This window comes from Bos grunniens, chromosome 17 (assembly GCF_055505025.1).
Source record: "Bos grunniens cultivar Pamir isolate PY7600 chromosome 17, Bosgru_T2T1.0, whole genome shotgun sequence".
NCBI classification, from domain to species: domain Eukaryota; kingdom Metazoa; phylum Chordata; class Mammalia; order Artiodactyla; family Bovidae; genus Bos; species Bos grunniens.
Genome location: NC_141181.1, coordinates 64,997,896 through 65,003,895, shown reverse-complemented (window position 1 = coordinate 65,003,895; position 6,000 = coordinate 64,997,896). Strand labels below are relative to the sequence as shown.

Genomic DNA, 6,000 nt, shown 5'->3' with positions numbered 1-6,000 from the left:
GAAAGGAAGGCTGAGACCCAGAAAGGGAGCATGACTGTCAAAGTTACACAGAGACCCCGTAACAGTGGTATGACTCCAGCACGAGTCTCTTGCCTTCGGATTTAGCACTTCATTTCATAACCTGCAGTGCCGCTCCACTTTGCACATGAAAGCAAAGCCCAAAACACTGAGGCATGAAGTGTAGAGGGCACTTGGTGGCCAGGGTCATCAAGTTTGATGCTGAGGGAACTTCCCTGGTGGTCGAGTGGATAAGACTTTGCCTAACAATGCGGGGAATGAGGGTTCAATCCCTGGTCAGGGAGCAAAGATCCCACATGCATCATGGCCAAAAAACCAAAACAGAAACAGTATTGCAACCAATTCCATAAAGACTTTCAAAATGGTTAAAAAAAAAAAAAAAAATTTGTTGCCGAGCACAAGAGCTTGGCAGCCTCCGTGTCCCAGCCTCTTGGCACTGCCATTCCTTAGCTGTGTTGATTGGGCACATGTCTTAACCTCTCTGAGCACCTAGTTTCTCCTCATTAAAAGCAGGGCTCGTCACCCTATTCCAGTGAACATTTAGGGTGCAGCGAGGCCGGGCAGGTGAAAGCCCCCTTGAAGGCAGAATGACAGCCTGCAAACAGCACTTCACACAAGACACTGGGGAGAGTGTCTTGAGCATCTGTTCTTGTGGTCTCCAAAAATGCAGGCTGGGTTTCTAATCCCTGGCAACCCTCTGACCCAGGGGACACAGCACAGGAAGGGAGAACAGACGCCCAGGGTTCCGGGCAGTGTTAATCCTATTACAGATGCATTAGGAGCCCTAGGTGACCTCACGAAGCACCGTCCTCTCCGCAGAGCTTTCCCAGCCCTGTCACTGGCTGATTCCCAGGTCTCAGAAATCTGGGAAGCAATTCCACCTAAGTGGGCAGAAAAACCATGTACGACTGTGCATTGATTACAGCAATGCCAAACCCTCCTGGGCTGCAAGGATGCAGTCCTCATAGTGCAAGGATAAACAGCTGGAAGTTAGACCAGAGTAGGGGGGAAGGGGGTTCAGCTTCCAATCACTACATCCTCTTCACAGCCCAATCACCTTGGGCAAGAGACTTTGCCCCTGTGAGCCTGCATTCCTCCTGCAAATGTGAAATGTAGAATAATTGTCATTAACTGCTGAAGATTGTTAGTCATGATCTTAATAGTGATCGTTATGACTTTTTCACTCTGATTCTTAAGACCCAAACACCGTTGGGAGCGGCAGATACAGTCAAGAAGGGGGAATTCCCTGGCAGTCCAGTGGTTAGGACTCTGCACTTCCACTGCAGGACTTCCTGGGGCACGGGTTCCATCCTTGGTTGGGGAATTAAGATTCTGCATGCCACGCTGTGTGGTGCAGTGGGGGTGGGAGGGGTTAGAAGTGTTGGTAATAGATGGCTCTTCTGCAAATGATGAAGGAGCTTTTTTAACTAGTGCTGCAAATACAAGGTCTTTGTCCAGTCAGCCCCAGGAGTCTGTGTGCATGGGAGGAGGGCTGGACCAGTTACATAAGAGGAGGAATGATGCGATATCTGCTCTGATGTGTGCAATGCGATTTGCAGCCGGATTGTGGACTAAAGGCAGGCTGCTGTCTTGAGGGAGGATTTCCCACCTTCCTTTATTCTCTCTTTTTAGCACAAAAGAAAGCCCAGCTCCTGGATTCTGCCAGGGCAAGCAGCAGACCCACTTCCTGCAACAACTCCAAGGCTTACCACTGGATAATAGGAGAATAGAGCACAGGGAGAGGGAAAGAAAAGCTACTGCTTTTCAAGAACCAGGAGGCAGAAGAAGGGGAGGGGGTACAGGCGAGAGAACTGCCCAGGTACTGGCTTGCTTCCTCCTTGCAGCTTTGCCCCAGGCCCACAGGGGACAGGGGGTGGCCTCCAGATCGCAGCCTGGTCTCGCTGGATTTCTCGACGCCCTCGGTTCTCATGTGCTGTGGATATGTGGCAGGGGCAGTAACCTTCTCGCAAGCTAGGATGCTTCATCTCAGTCCCACCTGGGAGGAGGGCAGAGTAGGGGTGCTGGGGGTTATATTTGGGGGAGCCAGGGCAGGAAACTGATCACCCAAGCCCAGAGCAAATCCTCTTTCCATGGTCTTACAGGCACACATGCAGGACCAGGGCAAGTGGAGACATTCCTTCACACGCACTGCAGCAGAGAACCCTCAGGAACTCCGGACTCCCCCATGCTCCCCTGGGACCATCAGACCAAGCCCTACCCCCCACAGGCCCGAAACCACCACAGGAGACAAGCAAGAGGACACTTAACCTCCGGAGCCTGTATGAAGATCGTTTGGACTAAAATGTCAAAACAGAGTTAGATTAGTTTGCTAGAGCCTCTGTAACAAAGTACCACAGATCGTGCAGCTTAAACATGGAAAAACGCTGTCTCACAATTCTGGGGGCTGGAAGTCCAGGATCAAGGTGTCAGCAGGGCTGGTTCCTGCAGAGAGCCTGGAGGGGAGGGTCTTCCCCACGCCTCTCTCCTTGGCTTGCATGTGGCCGATTCCCCCTGTGTCTCTCCATGTCGTCTTTTCTCTGTACGTATCTGTGTTCAAACTTCCCCCTTTCTATGAGGACACCAGTCAAACTGGATCAGGCCCCACCCCGATGACCTGGTTTTAACTTTCTCACCTCTGTGAAAGCTCTGTTCCCAAAGCAGGTCACATTTTAAAGTACTGGGGGTCAGGAGTTCAACACAGGAATGTGGGGGGCACACTTCAAACCACAGCACGGGTAAAACTTAATTGTGCTTTTGTTTTGTTTTCTGCCAGTGCTGGGGGGTGGGAGAAGTTGGAATGGAAGTCGTAAGGAAGACCAGATCAGCTACAGACAAAGCAATTACATTTTCTTCACACACTCAAATTGCAGCAAGCATTCAACGTGCAACCCCAATACATAATTTAAGCAGATTTGTGCAGCCTCCTGAAACAATAGCGTGGATTAGGCACGGCCCCCAGAGATAACAAAGCAAGTTGCAGTCTTGTAGCTCCAGTAAAAGGGGGGAAAAATGGAATAAAACATTACCACAGTGAGAGCTAGCAACTTTAGGGATGTGTAATATTTTCCAGATGCTCTGATAAGCTCTTGACACGGATGATTTTATCGAATCCTCATGCAACCCTACAAGGCGTGTTTCCTACTCTCCCAGGCTTAGGGATGGGGAAGCCAAGTTTCAGAGAGGAAATGTTATTTGCCCAGTCCACCTGGCCTGATTCCAAAGGCTGTGTGTGTGAATACTGCCCGCTGTACCCGCCTCATTTTCCTGAGCTGGGTGACCTCTTCCTAAAGCTTTAAAGAGCACTTCCTTCTCCCTCAAGGGAAGGGTTGGGGCAGGGACCCGAAGTGGGGTACTGGTGTGCAGAAGGCTCAGATTAGCCAGATCTGTAGTCTTCCCTGGGCTTGAGGGTCAGGCTTTAGAAGCTAGGCTGTACTTAGCTTCTCTGGGGAGAACCCATCAGGGAGTTACAAAAACAATGGCACCAATGATGCTTCTAGAAAGGAAACACTCTGCAGGCCTCTCAATAGAACTTGGCTAAATAAACTGTGGTTCTCCTCTACTAGGTCTGCTACACAAGAAACTCAGCAATGAATGCCCTAAGGAGCGATATGTGATTGACACAGATTGATACGTTTGAGCGAAAATGTTAGAGAAAGAAAGACAGAGCCATTGAAGGGGATGTATATGCACATTGAAGAGCAAAGAACAGTGGAGCTGGGCGTGGGGGCATCTAATTATTGTCATAGCTCACCTCCAATGAACTGTGGGACTCGTTTCCCAACAGGGATACAGGGAACTGACTCAACTAGACTGACCATACGGTCGTGTCAGCTTTGACATGTTAAGTGTGAGCAAGCCATTTCCATAGAACTATCTGCATCCTTGAAGCTGCTGTGGCCAGCGGACCAGGAGGAGGTTTACAAGCAAGTGACACAACTGGGAAATCTAGGAACCAGAAATGGGTGGCATTGAAGATTCCAAGCTGAAAACCCATCGCCCCAGTGGTGAGCCTGGTAGGGGAGTGTGGAACCCCCATTTGGGATTCCCCAGATGGAGCAGGGTGCCTCCATATCCACGTTCTTATTCCACTGACCTTCGGGGTTCCTGCAATCCCACTTTTAGCACACCTTTCGTTTGGGCGGAGCAGTGCCACCTCCGGCTGCTCTTTCAAGGGTGGGAAGGAATATTGGATCAGATCACTCCCCTATTTTGAAGAGTCAGAGATGGGGGAGCAGCCACTGACAGCTGCACCCTGGTCCCCAGAATCAATCCCAGGTCAGCAACCCCAGCCAAGACATGAGGCTTCTCTCTCTAACCCCTGAGAGTTTCACTGCTTTACAACAGAAAGCCTTTCTCTCCCTTTTGAACTAATTTCTTCATCCCTCCTTTACTGAGGCTTCCCTGGTGGCTCAGTCTGCAATGCGGGAGACCTGGGTTTGATCCCTGGGTTGGGAAGATCCCCTGGAGGAGGGCACGGCAACCCACTCCAGTATTCTTGCCTGGAGAATCCCCATGGAAAGAGGAGGCTGGTGGGCTGCAGTCCATGGGGTCTCAAAGAGCCAGACACAACTGAGTGACAAAGCACTCCTTTGTTGAAACAAGAAACAGCCTACCTAATAAAAAAGCAAGCTGTACAGATGTGGGTTCAAGCTCCAGCTCTTCTCCATGCTAACATGTTGTAAGATTCAGGAGAATGAAGAGAGTGACTGCTCTCACATCTCCAAAGCCCAGCACAGTGTAGGTGCTCAATAAAAATCAATGCAGCTTCACAGTGTAATCAATATAGAAAAAAGGTAAAATAAATTTGAAACAGTGAATTGTAATAGTCATTGTCATAAAACTCAATGGCGACAATGATAAACTTAACATCAGTCTGCACTTATTTCTTCATTCATTCCACCAAATATCATGAGCACTTCTTCTGTGCTAGGCACTGCTCTGCTGCTGGAGGTAAGCAAGATGAACACAGTTTGTGGCCTGATGGAGCTCACCACCCAGGCGGGGAACAGCCTTAAGGCAGTTAAACACAGAAATAAATAAAATTATTCCAGATGGCAATAAGTACCCTGTGGTTCTGCGAAAGTTGACCTCTTTGAGTTTCAACTTCTTCATCTCCAAAGTTAAGATGCTTTTACGCTTCAGGCTTCTAATGAGGATGGCATGGGATGATGGATGTGGAATTGCCTAAAATCCCATCATGAGTCAGTTCTTCCCAGTAAAGCACTGGGCCCTGACCATCGTAAACTCCCTGCCATGAACCAGGGGCTCCTAGGCTGTTACTAGCCACCAGCCACGGCCAATAGCCCCCCTTTCCCACCACCCTGTGTGAGTCCCTGCTCTGTGGCGCCAGCCTCTGGGAGTCAACCGGAAATTCCTTCGATTATCTGGATGTTTACTCCATAGGTGTCACACATCTGTGTGATGGAAGCCTGGGAAAAGATCATCTGGAATCCATCTCTCCCAAAGCTAGGCATTTGGACTCCAGGGATCCTTGGGCATCGGGGACTAATCATGCCGCTGTGCTTTCTGCCGTAGCATCACCCAGTGCCCAACACAGACCTTGAGCCCAGTTGACCGCTCCATCCATGATTTCTGAGTGGCAGGATAAACACAGGAAGTTTGTGGTCACAGTCATGCCAGCCAAACCCTTAACCTAGTCCTGGACCGGAAAAGAACTACAAAACAATAGAAGGAGGGGAAGGAGGAGGAGGGAGGCATCTGCATCCTTTATTTTCAGGCTGCAATTAATCAAAGGGGAAGCGCAAAGGCCAGGGGTGGTAGACGCACTTAATGGTAGCCTCCCTCCTTCGCTTGTGACTGCTCCTAAAGGTACAAGAGAAAGAATTGTGGTTACTCCACTTCTGAACCTGGGGCCTCGGTTTCCATGTCTGTGAAATGGGGGATAGCCCTACCCTTTCCAAGTTCCACCAGTATGAGAAAAAATGTGAAAATACTTTGGAAATGAGGTAATCATGATTTAGA

At 49.6% G+C, this 6,000-nt stretch overlaps 1 long non-coding RNA gene across 1 annotated transcript; it reads left to right on the top strand.

Annotated features, from left to right (window-relative positions):
* LOC147355658 (uncharacterized) lies at positions 1–2,333 on the top strand. The gene is made up of 2 exons (XR_015144706.1): positions 1–67; positions 2,121–2,333. It is a non-coding gene; the product is annotated as an uncharacterized LOC147355658 (long non-coding RNA).
* The last annotated feature ends 3,667 nt before the right edge of the window (positions 2,334–6,000 follow it).